Raw genomic sequence first — 19,623 nt, 5'->3', positions numbered from 1 at the left:
GTGTTGTTACTAACCACTGAAACAAACTCAAAAACACCTTTTTGGACAGATTTGTTCTAAATGACGTCACACCCGTTCATTCTTTGATTTCATAGGAAGTATGGATGGGCCTTTAGAAGGCTATTTTGTCGGACTGCTAATCAGCATTGTTAATTTATATGACAAACTTGAAGCAAGTGTTTTCTCTCTATTATTTTACATGATGGCTGGGTGCAAGACCGCCTTTGCACAAGGACGGTACAGGTTGCGGCATGATCAGGTTCTGCGAAAGCTGGCAGAGATCCTTGAGGTGTGTAGAATAAAGGCCAACAAAGGCCATCATGCTCCTCAGAGGAAGTACATTTAGTTTTTTAAAAAAGGAAGGTGCTGCACAAGGCACACCACAGGGATAGAAAAGGTCAATCCTGGCACATGGAAGTGATTGGTCAATGGGGGTCGACCTTGGCCAGCAGCTAAAACTTCCTTCTGAGATCGCCATTACCTCCTTGAGGCCGGACATAGTGCTATGGTCAGCATCAGCTAAGAAAGTCATAACGATGGAGCTTACGGTCCCATGGGAAGAGGGACTTGAGGCAGCTTATGAGAGGAAGAAGCTAAAATAAGCTGATCTGGCTGCTGAGTGCAGAGAAAATGGACAGAGGGCTGTCACTTACCCTGTGGAGGTCAGGTGTCGAGGGTTTATTGGAACATTAATGCAGCACCTGTTGAAAAACATTGGTATCTTTGGATCAGCATTGATGAAGTCTCTGACGGAAATGGCAGAAGCAGAAAAATGGTGCTTCTGGCTATGGTTAAGAAGGAAAGAAGAAAAGTGGGGTGTGCAGAAGTGAGAAAGTAGGAATAGGGAACAACTGTGATATGTGGTGAGATAGCATGTAGAAGAGGAAAGGGGTGGGTTGGAATTATTTCTGCTGACCCACTCAGTACTTATCTGGGGGTTTCTGGACGGGGATTGAGTGGGGGAGCGAAACCAGGCCAAGCTAGGCATTAGAGGGGCGGCTGACACAGTCTCATGGATCGCCTTTCATATCGCTCTTCTACTTAATCTGTTAGAGGATTGTTTTAAGGATAGGCACTGGACAGGTGGCAGGCAGAGATTGATAGCTTGTGTTTTTTCTAACAGAGAAGAGGCCTTGGACATAGGGTAGGTCTGCTCATGGGGGGGGGTATTGAACTCTGGAGGTGCCACAAGCAGTAATGCCCAGCAGGTTTAGACATCTACCTGTGCATCTGAGTTCCAAATTAGTGGTGCACCTATCAGGAAATTTGAGGGCGATACCGATCTCATATTTTTTAACACTAAGATCGGCCAATACTGATTTTTTTCTTAAAGTGCCCTTTGCCACACTTTTGCAAGTTATATGCTGTGGTTATATGCTTATGCACCACACAGTAAAATTACAGTAACACTTTACAAAAAGGTTCCATTTGTTAACATTATTTAACAACATTACTGTAGTTAACATGAACTAACTTAAATGTTAGTTACAACATACACTAATTCATTTTTAAAATCAAAAGTTGTGTTAATTAATACACATGAATGCACTATGAACTAACATGAACTAACAATGAACAATTTTATTTTTATTAACTAACATTATAATTCATAAATGCTGTAAAAATATATTGTTCAATGTTTGTTCATGATACCTAATGCATTAACTAATGTTAAAGAAATTAAACCTTTTTATTGTTACCAAAATTACATTACAATTACATTAATTGTGAATTGCTAACATTTATTTGTACTGAAAACAGTTATTATTAATTGTTCTGTTACCAGTATCAAAAGTTCATTGTGACATACTGGCAACCAAAAACCATGAGAGCATCACACTCGGTAGAATACACTTTCAAAAATAAGAAAAATATATCCCTTGCAAGCTCTAAAAATGCTCCAGTGAGAAATCATTAATATCTACGATTTGTTTACTGTCTTTGGCATCTAGTTGTAACACAAATCAGTAATTGTTAAGCAAATGCGTGAAGAAGCGGTACCTTTATTGAAGGTTAAACAGTCATATCTGTTATTAGTGGTATTGTGACCAATATTAATCTGATTTAAATTGGGATCCTCACAGAACAGCGATAGAATGAGTGACTGATGATGAGATATTGAGAGCACCTGGAGAGCACGCATGTTTGATTGATACCGAGAGCGGTCATATTAAAGAGTAAAGCTAAAAGCGCTCATGAAGGCTCTCTATCACTCCACACAACGTCTGATTGTCAGGACTCGTGCTACATGTTTATTGGTTTTTATACCCATTAGCAGCCTCTTTATCCTCTTCCTGCTCACTGTGCTACGAGTCAGAATAACTACCGTAATGACCCTTAATGTTCAAACACGTGTAATTCTTACACATTTTTAAAAACAAAACAGCATATTCATGTGAATTACATTATGTCTGAAAGTTTAAATTTGTGATTGCTTAGAATTGCCAAGATCTCACCCTCCAAAGGCCACTCTGTCATGCTTCAAGGGCTGAGCATGCGCTCATTTATAAGAGCAGTGTATGTGTGATTCCCTGCGTGCTGCAAAAAATATCGGCTCTGATTCTAGTCACGATCGGCCGATCACGGATTTAAGACATATATCGGCCGATTTCGATCGGTGCACCCCTATTCCAAACACTTCCTAAAAGAGAAACAAAAGCATCTGTGAAGAAAAAGATTTACAAATCAGAATAACAAGATCAGTTAAATGTTCCTTCATAGTTCCCCTGATTGTCTGTTTTTACAGAATTTACAAAAGAAACTGAACAACACTTCTAGATGCTTTTTTGGTGTGGGTCCTGCTTTTGTAAGGTTAAAAACTGATCTACATGTAGGGCCCCTGTTCTCTTTATAAAAGTGCTTTGAGTGTTGTGTCAGAAAAACGATTTAAGTGTTCAATCAAATATGTAAATAAGAGTGATGTTTATCTTAAAGCAAGTAATACTTCTGTTTCAAATGTTTAATCATATAACATAATATCAACATGAAAATTGCACATTATGTCTCCGACTCAAGTCATGATCACACACAGGCGATGTCCAGGTGGCTCAAATTGGGAGATTCATCCGCCAGAAGAGCAGTGCCAGAACACGACTGACGTAATGCATTCTTCTGCAAATTGCTTGCAATTTGAAGTTTCAACCACAGATGTCGCTAGAGAGCACAAAGTTATGTAGTGCAGCTTTAACAATTAAAGAAAATTATTGTGAGTTCGACACCAGACTGGGTTGGCTCCTACTTTTTTAAATTTGTTTTAATATTTTAGAAATGTACTGTTTGTCCTAAAAAACTGGAACACATTTCAAAGCTTAAAGAATTCTGGATTCAGAATTCACTCAGACTGAATGCATTCTCGTGCTAAGAAAATTAGATGTAGGTGTCTCGAGATGCATTTTTAAAAGTTTACGTTCTTTTTAACATGACACAGCATCTAAAAAAATTTGACATTCCGTGCGAAATGCAGAAAAAAAGAAAGAAAAAAAAACAGTGGAATGTGGCACAATGGTCAAAGATGTCCATCTAGCACCTGTTTACATAGAAAAATGAATGAAGAATAGCACCTTTTGGTATGAACAGCCCCTAATGGATGAAATTATGATTGAAATTATTTGGTCATGTTAATGAATTAGAAAGAATACATCAATATACTCTAAATGTGTCATCTCTGTGTACAATGCTAAGCATTATCTGGCAAGGATTGCACACTCACAGGGCGGCTGCTGGTGTTATGCTGGTCTGACATGTCCAGTGCAGATGGCAGGACGAAGAGCTCGGTGTTTCTCCGGATTTTCTAGAAATAACAAACCAATCCTTCCCCCTCATGTCTTCTCTGGTTCCATTCCAGTTTACGACACTTTGCTAGATGTTTCAAAGACACTAGACCTACTTGTAGATTAGGATTAAAAGATTAAGATTAACAAGATGTTACATTATTGGACAGTAAATTATTCTGTTGTTATATTAAGAGCTGGAGTAAGCAAATCAAATATTCAAATATTTTATGATAACAGCTACACTGTTTCAAAAGTTTATGCTTGATCTTTTAAACTAAAATATTTGAGATACCATTCACGATTCCCAGCACTATTATGACTATGAAAATGGCTGTTTACAGCCATTTCTAATGCCAGAGAAGGCAGAAGAATTTTTAGGAGACATGCACTCAGATAGCAAACCAGATCTGAGTAACCTACACAGTATTACCATAATAACTGTGCTTTAATCTTCATTTATTTGTTAAAGAGAGTGTAATGGGGACAGTTTGAGAAGGTCCTGCCACACCACAGGCCTCTGTCTATGACAAACATATGCCCTAATTTATTGGTCTAGTTCTTTTTGCTCAGGAGGGAGAATTGCTCTCAGTTAAGATTTGTTGATAATTGCTCCAACACTCTCATAGGCAGACACATATACATGCATTAACATACATATACTCACAAACTGCCTCTCTTGCTATATGGAGAACATTGGAAACGTGATGTGGAACAAAATGCTGTCTTAATAACAAACAAAAATGAAATCCAAAAAAGTGTAAATCAGAGCCTGAGATGGGTTAGGAGCTGGTTTCATTTGCATATTGAGACACACCTTAACTAGTGCAAATTGGATTTGATTTAGTTTAATATTATTCATCACGTAGGGGGCCTGGAGTCGCGAGTTTGAATCCAGGGTGTGCTGAGTGACTCCATCCAGGTCTCCTAAGCAACCAGATTGGCCCGGTTGCTAGGGAGGGTTGAGTCACATGGGGTAACCTCCTCGTGTCTTAATGGGGCACGTGGAAAGTTGTGCATGGATCGCGGAGACTAGCATGAGCCTCCACATGCAGAGTCTCCGCGGTGTCATGCACAACGAGCCACGTGATAAGATGCACGGATTGACGGTCTCAGAAGCAGAGGCAACTGAGACTTTTTCGTCCGCCACCTGGATCGAGGTGAGTAACCGCACTACCATGAGGACCTACTAAGAATTGGGAATTGGGCATTCAAAATTGGGAGAAAAGGGGATAATATATATATATATATATATATATATATATATATATATATATATATATATATATATATATATATATATATATATATTATTAATCACGTAAAGTCAACATAAAAAGAGCATTCGCAACTCATTTTAACGCCAGTAATCTGACGTTTTCTGAGTGAAACAGAACATTCATTCAACAAGAAAAATTGGTTAAAAATTCAATTGGTTAATTTGATTGGTAGTCGACTGGATCGAGAAAAGTGGGCATTATGTACCAGAAAAGTGTCTTTGGCCGAGCTCGGAATGGCATACTACCATACTACTCTTTTTCTGCCATAGACAGATATGGCAGAAATAGTAAGAGTAGTATGGGTATTATGCCATTCTGATCTCAGCAAGAGGGTTGGACGTTTTAGGTCAGGGGTTGCAAAATAAGAGTGACTGCTGCTGAAAGTGAAAAACATTTCAGAGGCGGAGCAAGTTCTTCAATTATGATGAAAGATTACGAATATTTGGAAAAGAAGTCTGGTGCAAATTCACCAACAAATAAGGTGCATGATAGAACAAAGTACAAATGAAGAGGATAAATCCAGCAACTCTTGTTGAAAAGGAGATAATGTATTTAAATAAAACTGACAGGTTTCAGCACACAGGCGTTTTCAGGGTTAGCCAGCTTAAAAAACGATTATGAAGACAAATATTCTTTAGAATAATGTGCAGCGATGAATCATGTACAATAATATTAGGAACATGAATTAATCAAGTAAAAAAAGTACTACTTGTAAATTTGCAAATATAATATAGAGGTATGGGTGAAGTCTTATAATTCTTTAGTTTTTTTTCCCCACTGGAGAAGCACACAGATTGGAAACAGCTTTAGCCCTTCCTGGCTGCCATACAGCTGGAAGTCTCGTCAGAGCGCTGGACCAGCAAAAGAGAAGGGCCGTGGGAGATACACATCTGGAGAAGAGAGACTGAGCAGAAAAGGATCCCAGACGTATGCTAGTTCACACATACAGACAGACACACACACTCCTTGGGTGAAAGGGAGGAACATTCCCTTCTGCTGATGTGAGGGAGGAGATTCCGAAATCATGCCTTGAAATGCATTCTGGGAGCTGAGCTTTCACACATGTGGTCCCTCCTCTTCTTTCTCACATTACATGTGCTGAATGTTTTGTTAAATTATTTAGCAGTCCTTTGTAGGCCTCTATTTGAGTCTTTAAATAAGGAAGGACCATCATTCATCATCTCCATTCTCCATAAACTTCATGGAACACAACTCGAGACACCAGATCTACTGGGTCAGAGCGAGTCACACATGGCTGTTAAAAAAGCCCTCCAACAATAGGATGTTGCCTTTCAACCAGTTCTGCTTGGCTTTGTTTCATTTGAATAGCCCACAAAGGAAAAAAGGATGTTTGTTTTCCATGATGTCTTCAGGTCATGATGATAACTCGTCTTCTTAAGACTCTGTAACTAAACAGCACTTCCAAGAAGAATGGATGGCATTGCATCCTTATAGAACCTAAAGATGAATGTAATGTAACATCACCAAACCAAACTGCAAAAATAATGACTGATCGAACAGGAATCCGAAACACTCCCCTCCTCCACCCAAATGTTGAACCAATGTCGCGGAGAGTGTTTACCATTAACCAGCTATGGTCGCAAGTTCCATCATTACCACATAGTTCACAGATTTGTTGTTTCCCAAAACCGTAGTTCCAACAAACATTCGCAAACAGCATTACAAAACTGTGTGAGTGGAACTACAGCTCTCCACCTGTGGTTAAAAGCATAGGTTCTTGTTGGTTTGTTGTGTGGACATCATTTGACTTCACTGAGGCTTCTATATCTTTCATTCCATGTATATCTTTCATTCTGTCAAGACTTTGACCACGTTTGCATGCACTTAAGAAAACAGATTACTTCAGGGTTTTGCAGAAAGCATCGTTCTCAAACGTCATATAAACAAGAACGGAGCCTTCCTTGCAATGTTTAACCCTGAAAAGCCTGACATATGAAAGAATTGTCGGAAAATTCAATTTTTTTTTAACAAACTGTTTTTAGTACCATTAGACAAACTATAAAAAAGTGCACATTTTATGTATCACATTTAATACATTTGGCTTTAAAGGTCATTATCCACCTGAGGCCCAGCAAGTCAATTCACTTAAGTTTTTCTTAGCGCATACATGCTACAGTGGTAAATCTTGGGGTATTATCAGAGGACTCCCTGGGCTTTTCAGAGATACCAAATATTTGAGAGTTTGGCAATGACTGACAACTCCCTCTCCTTGGTCTATAAATATGGATTGAAATGTATCACAATCAATTCAGCAAATCAAATACAAAATGAATACAATATTCCTTTTTTCAATAAACAATTTTTATCATATGCATTTTATGCACCAAACACCATATTAACATTTTAAAAAAGGGAAATTGTAAAACTTATTTCAATGGGTCTCAGGAACTTATGGTAAGATGACATCATCATAGCTTGTAATATAAAATAATGAGATCTTTATAATGACAGAGCAGGCTGCATATATATGAAAATATACAGAAATATTAGTTCACACTTTAAATATATCTTATAAAAAATATATGTCAGAATTTTCAAAGCTCTGTGATTTAAAAAAATATATATAGTGGGCATTAATGGAATGTAATAGTGATTGAAAGATTTACCTCAAAAGCTCTAAAACATTTTCCTCTAGTGCTACTGATAGCGCATTATGCAAGCAACCTCAGAGACACAGGTTATGGTCCCATGGGAACCAGGAAGTTATTGCGCTCACATAAACAATGGCGAGCGCAATTCAAAAGTTGCATTTACGCTCTAAAGTGTCAATTTTACAACACAGATGGTTAGGTTTAGGGTTGGGATTTTGGTGTAGAATTAATAAAATATGCATTCCTGTTGACTGTCTCATCTCATTTAAAACTAAAACAATTCACTTTTGGCATCAATCTGGAGGACATTTCACCCAGAAACACTTCCAGCTTTGTCCACTGGGGGGCAGTAATTCGAATTTCAGTAAGCACAGACCGATTTCAGCAGCAAAACATTCTGTTGCCGAATTCAGTGTGATCAGTCTGAACAAAGTAATGTTCTGATAGTACCACAGAGTCAGTGTTTTCAGGGGCATCAAACTATGAATGGTTTACTTATAGCAGTTTCTGCATTTTAAGCTGGGATTGGAATATTCTAACACTGAAGAAATTACATGCACCATATTTAATGATATTAATACGGATTGCGCTGTATCTAACAAAGCTCTACAACACTGTTTCTCAACTGGTGGTTCGCAATAGTGCCCGACCGATATATTGGTCGGCCGATATTACTGGCCAATATTAGACTTTCACCGATATATCGGAATCTGAAAACTTTTTTTTCAGAACATATAATGCAGAAAACAATGCTTTCGAATTGGTGTCATAGCATAGTTTGTCCAGCAGAGTGCGCTCCGACTCCATTATTTACAGAGCTGACTCTGAGCTGACGGTGGCTCTGCAGACAGGGCGGAGTAAAACGGTGCGGATGAGCGGTCTCTTCTCGTTAAATTGCTAACTAGTTTGTGAAATACATACTGGAAAGTTAATAAAAAATTACCCCATTATTTTATATAACTAATATAACATTAACCCTGTCCCTGACAACCATGTCACTCATGTTTATCACATCTGTTTGCTGTTAGCCAGCTATATTTTGTCATTGCAGTAAGTAATGTAGCAGACTGAAAGGTAAACATCAGAGCGTCTTTTTGCAGCTCATCAAACAACGGTGCGGTGGTGGATTGTGTGTGGTGAGTGTTGATTTCACGCTTCGCTGTTACCTAGCTGGTGTGAGACAGTGCTGGAAAGTAAATAAAGTCCAAGCTTACAGCTAACTAGCTAATCACGTAGCTACTTTCATACCTTGTCAGCGTGTAAACATGTATTCACTAAACTGTTTTGTTCAGGATCCACAGTTTGGTACCCCCTTCAACCGAACAATTCCAGTCATTGCATTTATAAAAATGTAATATTTAAAAGTCTGGTTCCCTATCTGTCACTCACTCGATGTTGTGTCGATGTAGTGACACTAGGGGTACACTCATTCATATTTTCTCTTCGGAGCCGAGCGGTTGTATTTCAGCAAGCTGAATTCCTCCGCCGATCCATTCACCTCTAAAAAATCTGTTGGATTTACGGCGCATTACAGCGGTTTCTCCCCCTCTTGCACCGGAGGAGTGCAGAGAACACCCCTGGGCACTTCGACAGTCTAAAAGAGTATATATTCTTGCAATAAGAGAGTATATTTTCCCTACTAAAAGAGTGGCACTGACGGAGAACGTCTTTTTAAAGATGCCTCTCCGTCTGCGTTTATTTCCTGGTTGCGGTCGTTACCTCTCCGCTTCCGATGGCCACGATTACGGGCTCGTTACCTCTCTGCTTCCGATGGCCACGATCGTGGGCCCTACTGCACCTGCGCGCCCAGCTGTGGCACAACACACCCGCCCAGGCGGTTGTGACTGATTACGAGGATGGTTCCCTCCTCCCCCGTCGCTGACTGGTCCTATGGTGGGTACCCGGAGCCAGGTAAGTGCTTCAATGTCCCCAGACTCAGCACAGCCATGAGTTCGGGGTCCAAGCCCCCTCAACGTGGCGCCTCCGGCTCCGCCCTGCCACGAGGCTCCACCCGGCGGTATGTCCGACGCGATTGTCTCCTTGGTCCCCATCACCCGGAGCTTGGGGGCATGGCTTGCGCTCCCCAACCGTTGCGATGGATGACCAGGGCCGTCTGACTCGGCTATGCGATTCAGTTCTCCAGGCACCCGCCCAGGTTCAGCGCCATCCGTTTTACCTCAAATGCAGGGCGGGAACGCCGTTGCCCTGCCTGCAGAGATCGCGTCCCTTCTGCAGAAGGACGTGGTAGAGCCTGTCCCTCCAGCTGAGATGAAGGGGTTCTACAGCACCTACTTCATCATACCATGGAATGGTGGTGGGTTGCGGCCAATCCCAGACCTGCGAGTTCTGAACCGGGCCTTGCACAGACTCCCGTTCAAGATGCTGTCGCGGAAATGCGTTTTAGCGAGCGTCCGGCATCAGGATTGGTTTGCGGCGGTAGACCTGAAGGATGCGTACTTCAATGTCCAGTACAAGGTCCTCCCCTTCGGTGGGTCCCTGTCGCCTCGCATCTTCATGGAAGTCACAGAGGCAGCCCTTGCCCCGCTAAGAGAAGTGGGCATCCGCATCCTCAACTGTCTCGATGATTGGCTGGCTCTAGCTCACTCTCGAGACTTGTTGAGTGTGCACAGGGACCTGGTGCTCAGGCACCTCAGCCGGCTGGGGCTTCGGGTCAAGTGGGGAAAGAGCAGCTCTCCCCGGTACAGAGCATCTCTTTTCTCGGGTTGGAGTTAGACTCAGTCTCTATGATGGCGTGACTCACGAGCGAGTGCCTAAGTGCTGAACTGCCTGAAGTTATTCAGGCAGAGCACGGTGGTCCCACTGAAGCATTTTCAGAGGCTCCTGGGGCATATGGCATCCTCGACGCCGGTCACGCCGCTCGGGTCAATGCATGAGACCGTTTCAGCACTGGCATCAGACTTGAGTCATGAAATGGGCATGGCGCCATGGCACACATTGCCTGGTCATCACGCCGATCTGCCGCTACCTGTTCAGCCCTTGGACGGGCCTAAGCATTCCTGCGGGCAGGAGTCCCCTTAGTGCAAGTACCCCAGGCGCGTTGTGGTTAAGACAGATGTCTCCGAGCATGGCTGGGGTGTCATGTGCAACGGGCACGCAGCCACGGGCTCCTGGACAGGGCCATATCAAATGCCTCGAGTTGCTGGCAGTACTGCTCGCCCTGCGGAGGCTTCGGCCGTTGATCTGGACAGACAACATGGCGACGGTAGCGTACATCAACTGCCAAGGCGGCATGCGCTCTTGTTGCATGTTGCAACTCGCCTGCCATCTCCTCCTCTGGAGTCATCAGCGGCTCAAGTCGTTGCGAGCCACTCATATCCCGGGTGACCTCAACAGCACGGTGGACGCACTGTCGTGGCAGGTCACAATCAGGGGAGAGTGGAGACTCCACCCCCAGATGGTCCAGCTAATTTGGAGTCGATTCGGTCAAGCGCAGGTAGACCTGTTTGCTTCACAGGAATCCTCCCACTGCCCGCTCTGGTATGCCCTGAGCGAGGCTCCCCTCGGCACAGATGCGCTGGCACACAGCTGGCCCCGGGGCTATGTAAGTATGCGTTCCCCCAGTGAGCCTACTTGCACACTGTGCAAGGTCAGGGAGGATGAGGAGCAGGTCATCCTAGTAGCACCTTACTGGCCCACCCAGACTTTGTTCTCGGACCTCACGCTCCTCGCGACAGACCCCATAGAATTCCTGAGGAAGGACCTTCTTTCTCAGGGACAGGGCACCATCTGGCACCCACGACCAGATCTCTGGAATCTCTACGTCTGGCCCTTGGACGGGACACGGAAGACCTAAGTTGCCTACCACCCGCGATAGTAGACATGATCACTCAGACTAGGGCTCCCTCTACGAGTCAGATCAGTGCTTTCCTTCCTGCAGGAGAGGCTGGGGGGGCGGCTGTCCCCCTCCAACTTGGAGGTGTACGTGGCCGCTATAGCGGTGCACCACGATGCAGTTGACGATAAGTCTCTTGGGAAGCATGACCTGGTCATCAGGTTCCTTAGAGGCGCGAGTAGGCTGAATCCTCCCAGAACGTGTCTCGTCCCCTCGTGGGACCTCTCCATGGTTGAGCCCCTGGAGTTAGTTGAGCTAAAGGTTCTCTCCTTAAAGACTGCCCTCCTGACTGCACTCACTTCCATCAAGAGGGTAGGGGACCTACAGGCATTCTCTGTCAGCGACACGTGCCTGGAGTTCGGTCCGGAATACTCTCACGTGGTCCTGAGGCCCCGACTAAGCTAAATGCCCAAGGTTCCCACGACCCCGTTTAGGGATCAGGTGGTGAACCTGCAAGCGAAGCTGCCCCAGGAGGAGGCAGACCCAGCCTTTTCGTTGCTGTGTCCGGTGCGTGCTTTGCGTATCTACTTGGATTGCACGCAGAGCTTTAGAGGCTCTCAGCAGCTCTTTGTCTGCTTCGGAGGACAGCGGAATGTTTGTAGATAGCACTCCCAGAGGATCGCCCACTGGGTTGTTGATGCCATCGCTTTGGCATACCACACTCAGTACGTGCTGCCCCCCTTGGGGCTTCGGGCACACTCCACCAGGCCGTCAAGTAACAGTACTGATGTTTATTAAGCTATTTATTGTATTTTTATTTATTCTTTATTTTCTCAGTGTTCATTTCTAGATTTTGTTGACAATGATTAATAATAATAACAAATGTTCTTTGATAAAATATTTAAGATAGCAGCCTTCTGAGTACCTCTGCATAGTCATATCGGTGCAAAATTGGTGCACAATCCACATAGAAAAGGTCTGTTTTCATTCCAGCTCAAAAATTTGCTATATCGGTCACCATATCGGTAATCGTGAATTTTCCCTCTCTAAAATCGGTATCATCTCAAAAATCTCATATCGGTCGGGCTCTAGTTCGCAACCCAAAAATGGGTTGCAGGTCTGTTCTGATAGGGTCGCGGACAGCACAGAAAAAATGCTAGAAGCAAATGACAAAATGCAACTAACCATACAATTGTTCATAGTTAGGAAAAGATGGGAGCAAAATAAACTCTTTTTTAACTCAAAAGGGGAAGGAAAAACGGTTCCCATATCTTTTGTTGTTGACATCAAAGGCTGTGTATCCAATCCAACTCTATTTTGCCACAAATTCATCTGTCACTAGGTGGAAGCTAGTCAAATTAGGCAAATGGCAACATAGACAGGTTGCACGACATGTCCTCATCTTTGAAAACCATAAACAAAATTACAGTAGAAGTCAGACGTTTACACACACCTTAGCCAAATACATTTAAACTCAGTTTTTCACAATTCCTGACATTTAATCATTGAAAACATTCACTGTCTTAGGTCAGTTAGGATCATTACTTTATTTTAAGAATGTGAAATTTCAGAATAATAGTAGAGAGAATGATTTATTTCAGATTTAATTTCTTTCATCACATTCCCAGTGTGTCAGAAGTTTATATACAATTTGTTATTATTTGGTAGCATTGCCTTTAAATTGTTTAACTTGGGTCAAATGTTTTGGGTAGTCTTCCACAACCTTCTCACAATAAGTTGCTGGAATTTTGGCCCATTCCTCCAGACAGAACTGGTGTAACAGAGTCAGGTTTGTAGGCCTCCTTGCTCGCACATGCTTTCTCAGTTCTGCTCACAAATTTTCTATCAGATTGAGGTCAGGGCTTTGTGATGGCCACTCCAATACCTTGACTTTGTTGTCCTTAAGCCATTTTGCCACAACTTGAGGAATTCTTGGGGTCATATTCCATTTGGAAGACCCATTTGTGACCGAGCTTTAACTTTGTGGCTGATGTCTTGAGATGTTGCTTGAGATGCTGCCTCCTGCAGCAAAGCACCCCCACAACATGATGCTGCCACCCCCATGCTTCACGGTTGGGATGGTGCTCTTCGGCTTGCAAGCTTGCAAAAGGGTGAGCCTTTTTCCTCCAAACATAACAATGGTCATTATGGCCAAAATTTTCCATTTTTGTTTCATCAGACCAGAGGAAATTTCTCCAATAAGTAAGATCTTTGTCCCCATGTGCACTTGCAAATTGTAGTCTGGTTTTTTTAAGGCAGTTTTGGAGCATTGGCTTCTTCCTTGCTGAGCAGCCTTTCAGGTTATGTGGATATAGGTCTTGTTTTACTGTGGATATAGATACTTGTCTACCTGTTTCCTCCAGCATCTTCACAAGGTCCTTTGCTGTTATTCTGGGATTGATTTGCACTTTTCACACCAAACTACATTCTTCTCTATGAGACAGAATGCATCTTTTTCCTGAGCAGTATGATGGCTGCGTAGTCCCATGGTGTTTATACTTGCATACTATTATTTGTACAGATGAACGTGGTACCTTCAGGCATTTGGAAATTGCTCCCAAGTATGAACCAGACTTGTGGAGGCCCACAATTTCTTTTCTGAGGTCTTGGCTGATTTATTTTTGTTTTCCCATGATGTCAAGCAAAGAGGCACGGAGTTCGAATGTAGGCCTTAAAATACATCCACAGGTACACCTCCAATTCAGTACACCTCCTATCAGAAGCTAATTGGCTAATCGTCTAAAGGCTTGACATCATTTTCTGGAATTTTCCAAGCTACTTAAAGGCACAGTTAACTTAGTGTATGTAAACTGGATTTGTGATATAGTCAATTAAAAGTGTAACAATCTGTCTGTAAACAACTGTTGGAAAAATTACTTGCGTCATGCACAAAGTAGATGTCCTAAACAACTTGCCAAAACTATAGTTTGCTCATATTAAATCTATGGAGTGGTTAAAAATTTAGTTTTAATGACTACAAGCTAAGTGTATGTAAACTTCTGACTTCAACTGTATGTGAGGTAGACTAACATACCATATGACCCAAACTACACCAGTTCACTTGCAATGAGGATAAACATTATTTTTGCAGTAGACAACGATGTGTTTCCTAGGGTGAATTGTGCTTCTGTGTTGGGTCACCATAGATGTCCAATGTAAAATCTTGGTGCTGAAGCAAAACCAGTTAATAACCACTGCTCTTCAACATGCTCCATCTTTAAACTCTTTTGAAATGATGTACTGTTGGTTGTCAACTTGGAGGTTCTGTTGTATCTCAAAGTGCTTTACTCTTTCTTAACTGAAAACCCTGTTTTTCTCTCAGCAAGAATCCCTCCCTCTGAATCAGTATTTAGACTAAGAGAGTATGAATTACAGCTAGCCACTGTAGGTTATAATATCCTGCCACTGCCCAGCATAGACTGGCTAATTATGTATTGTGGTGGGTTTGACATATGTGGCACACAACACAATCCAGTGAAACCTCACATGCTCCTACTGTAACTGCTCACCACCAACCGCTCTCTCTTTCAGAGCATGTTCGGTAAGTTTGCCCCAAAACAAAAAGTCTGGACTAATGTACTGTAGTTGGCAAGTCACACAGAAGTTTTACAACTCATTATTACAAGAGGAGTAGAAGAAGCAAAGGAGAAAATTCAAAAAAGTGCAGAGCATTTACAACCTGATCACAAGGGAATTAAGCATGTTTCCGAGAGTTTCTGTACACTAGGATCGGTCACACTATGCCGACTATGACGGGTTGAGCAAGAGACAGACACAGTGGGTGTTTTTGACATTTAATAAACATTAAATGTCAAAAAAGGGGAATAAAGAGTCCATAGGGAATTTGTGTCCAAAATAAAGGGGAATCTCATGCACTGGAGCAATGTGAAGGCAGGGAGTGCAGAGAGGGTAAGATCCAGGTGTCATGGGCAGGGTCCGACGGCCATGATGTGCTTCCCTCGTGGATACAATGCGCCTGGTGCATCGGCTTCAATCAAGCAGCATGACTTCCCTGGATCTTGTCACTGGAGGAAAATAGTGGCCCGACATCCTGACCCTTCGGCCGAGATGTGCACTCCAATCAACGGTGTTGCATCTAATTTGTGCCGGGGGTTCCAGGGTCTGGCGATGCATCTAATTTGCACCGGACACTCCCCACTCTGCACGCTCTACGTTCTTATGGCAGCCATGATGAGGCTCTATTAACATCAAGTGCACCCAAATGAAGCTTATCAAATGGCACCTCTCCTCTGTCCAGCCCACTCCTGTTATGAGTCTGGTTGAAGGATGGCCCTAAGAGACAGTGATGAAAGGGAGGGGCGGGTCGTTCCACCACACGACTCATGGACAAGCGGCATCTCCAGTCAGTCATTTTGCATTGGCTCCAGTGTGTTTACCTTTCCCTGTGGTGAAACCCGAAGCATGTTGCATCAGCAGTATGGGAGACCCATGTTCGGATCCCATGCTGAAACCATGAAGTCATCACATTCGAACAATTAGTGATGAGGGTGATTTGGAGGTTGCATTTCTCCCTCTAACATTAAATTTTTACTCCAATGATGTTTAGGTTTGGGTTGGGGGGTACAGTTTATAAAATCTGCATTTCTCGTAACTGTATTACAGCCAGTACAGCTCAAAACAACTCACTTCAGGTGCACCTCCATGGACATTTCACCCAGAAAATGGAGCTCACATGTGCCCATATGCTCAACACTTACCGCTTTGGCTAGAGAGGGCAGTGTTTCGGATTTCGGTAAGCACAGACCAATTTTAGCTAAAGAACAGTCAACCTATTGTTTCAAATTTTACTGTGAAATCAATCTGGCATTTACGCTGCATTCCCACTGTAAAATTAGAATTATAATGAATTTGAATATCTAAGCTATGATCTAAACCAGCAGGATATCATTTAAACCACTGAGGGCCAAGCATGCTGAGGGCCAATCACAGTCACGACAATTTTAGACTGCTTAATTACATCCTTTAACCCTTATAGAGTTTTCCCCATTCTCTTTTCATTTCAAACATTTACTAAGCTCCGAGGTCACAGTATTTTTGGGGCCAATTTGTCAGTCGTGAGAAGCATTCAGCCTTGTGATAGTTTAAGGGATAGTTCACCCTAAAAAGAATATTCTGTCACTATTTACTCATCCTCATGTTGTTTTAAACTCATAGGACTCTCCTTCTTCAGTGGAACATAAAGTGAAGGTTGACTGAGAATAACACACTGCCTAACATCTTTTGTGTTCCATGGAACAAAGAAATCCATTCGATTTTGGAACAACATGAGAGTGAGTAAATGATGACAGCATTTTCTTTTTGGGTGAACTATCCCTTTAAATGAATTCGTGTTCAACTTATACTGGTTCTGAAACACACATACAGTACATAAACATACAGCACACAGGGCTCCATCTGGTCTGTTTTGGCACATGCGCACTCCTCAAAAACCGGTTAGAATGCTGCTTATGCATTCACATGACCAAAATAAGCCACGTTCTTCAGAAGAATCCTAGGTGTGTAAACCGCTTTCTCTTAATCCCTTAAACAAAGTAAGGAAATCAGCATTCTTGTTTACATGACGTTTAAGAACGCCGCTTTCTGCAAAAACCCTGGAATAAACCGTTTTCTTAAGTGCATGTAAACATGGCAATAGATATGTTTGAAAGCTGTATGCTACTGTAGGAGTATAAAAAGAAAACTAGTTTGTTCAAAGGAGTGAGAGAGTCATGGAGAGAGAAGAGAGGAGTGGAGCTCTGTGTCTCACAAAGGTTTCATTCATTTCATCTCGGTTAAAAATTATACAGGTTTTCCAAGGAAATGTTCACTTAGTCCACCAGAGTAAAGGCTCACCACCACAACATTGATTCCAGGCCTTGCCTAAATACACACCGGAAGATTTAAAAGGACAACAACATCGCAGTGAGAGTAAGTGTTGGGTCCCGTGGGGCCCAGATAAATAAACTCATAAGCCGAAGACAAACTGGTTTTCAACAGGTTTCAGACACCTCAACAGATACGTTTTCTCTCCAAACTGATACATATTTTTAGCCACTTTCACCCTTATTTTCTTAATGACTGAATTGTAAAAGAGTTCGTTTCAAAGGAATGATAAAACATTTTACTTAAATGTAGGAGTGGGTAAAAATATTGTTTTTCTGATTAATCACGATCTTCATTTGAACAATCTCGATATCTATTCTTAAATCCCAAGATTGATATTTCAATCAGTGTGCAAGCCTCTACTACAGTGATAGGAAATCACTCGCATTTGCAACCAAATTTCACGCTATGCGACTGAAGTGAATATATTTGGCAACTGGCTGGTAAATGTTTACATTTCGCTCACAAGTAATTGTGTCGTTTATTTGTGAAGTGTTCAGCAGGAAGATCCTTTCACAGCGTGTTGAGAGTAAAAGTTGTTCCGTGTAATGTGTGTCCAAAGACGAGATCCACGCAACCCATTTGTCATTGAATACTGTCTCTTTTAATACCCTTTCTGTTCTGTACAGTCAGTTATTAATAAAAAATAAAATAAAAAATACAAAAAAACATTTAATTCTAATCATGCATCGCACAGATGAGGTAAAGCAATTTGAGTCCTCTCTCGTTAACATGCTCATTTAAAGGCGCTGTTTACAGAAATGCAGTTTTTTGTTAAAGAGAGAGTAGCACGTGTTCAATAAATCAGTGTAAATACTTCTAATAGTACAAATTATGCAATTTAACAATACAAATGTAACAAAAATAGTATATGAAATATAATATCTTATTTATTGATTTAATACATTTATTTGATCATTTAAAAAAAAAAAAATTACCAAAATGTTGAAGTAATAAAATATAATTAGTTAAATTCATATTTTCTTAATGTACCTAGTTAAAAGGTCCCCTGTATAATTAACAGCAATAGCTGGGAGATCATTTCTTTTATATGTAAGAAAAATACATTATAACTGAAATAAATCCATATGAATCGATATTGAATTGAAATCGAAAACTTATGAATCGAAATCGAATTGGGAAATCTGTATCAATACCCAGCCCTACTTAAACGTTAGAATATAATTTTTTTGTTACAACTGTATACTGTACAGGGCAGGCATATCTTAGATGTCCATTAGCTCTGTATACTGTATGTCTGTTCAGACTGTAGATGGAGCTGTACAGCTATTATGTTATCACTGTTGTCAGAGTCTTGTCAGCAAATCCAAAGCTAGCTATTTTATTTCATTTCATTTTATTTTATTTTATACAAAAAGACACAACAATGAAGACCAGGCCCTGGTGTTCGGATCTAGGAAAAGATGCTCACTGAGATATTAACACACCTCCCCAGAAGTGTAAATGTTTTACATTTATTAAACATTTGCATAGCTTGTGATAATTTACTTCTACATGGAAATCTACATGGCTTTTATTTATTAGTGCCAAATGATAAAGTCCCTTTCAAGGCAAGTCAGTCCACTCGGTGGCCATCTTGGGAACACTAACAGGCAGCTTATTTTCTATGGCTACAAGGACCATGCAAGTACAGCTCCTATCTACTTGAATAGGAAAAGACTGAAATCTCCCAAAAAGTTGGTAAAGATTGGTTTTAACCACAATGACAACAATGGTATCATAGGCTAAATTGTGCTTCTTTTGCTCAGATCACACTAAAAAACCTGCTATTTTTCAGGCTGGTCAGACAATGCGCATTCTCGGGTTGACTGACAGGCAATGTCTGTATCTAAAAGGTGATTGGTTCTTTTACCTGTAAGGCAGGAATGACTTTTCTACATCCACCATAATGGACATTCCAATTAACTACATTTTCCCATTAACTAAATTACAAGTGCTCTGTCTCGGGCTAAATACTCTCTGGTCTTCTCTGCCACAGGCCAGACAATAGAGTCCCCAGGGGGTAGCCGTTTGTAATGCCCGATCAAAAGTCTATCGTGTTTTTGTGGTATTTAGTAATCTTGCAGGCGTATCAGCTAGCAGTGTGCTGAATGGTTAACTTGTAAAATGTAAGCTGATTGAAAAACACAAAGAACGGGAAATGTTTAATTTCCCAATCTTTGTAGCTTCAGTTATGTAAAATGATATGTAACATTTCATTTAAAAGACATTAATTGTCGCATTTACATAAGTATATAGATAAACATCATAAAGCGATTTTGTAG

Source organism: Myxocyprinus asiaticus, chromosome 13 (genome assembly GCF_019703515.2).
Source record: "Myxocyprinus asiaticus isolate MX2 ecotype Aquarium Trade chromosome 13, UBuf_Myxa_2, whole genome shotgun sequence".
Classification (NCBI taxonomy): Eukaryota; Metazoa; Chordata; class Actinopteri; order Cypriniformes; family Catostomidae; genus Myxocyprinus; species Myxocyprinus asiaticus.
This window is presented reverse-complemented; position numbering follows the sequence as displayed.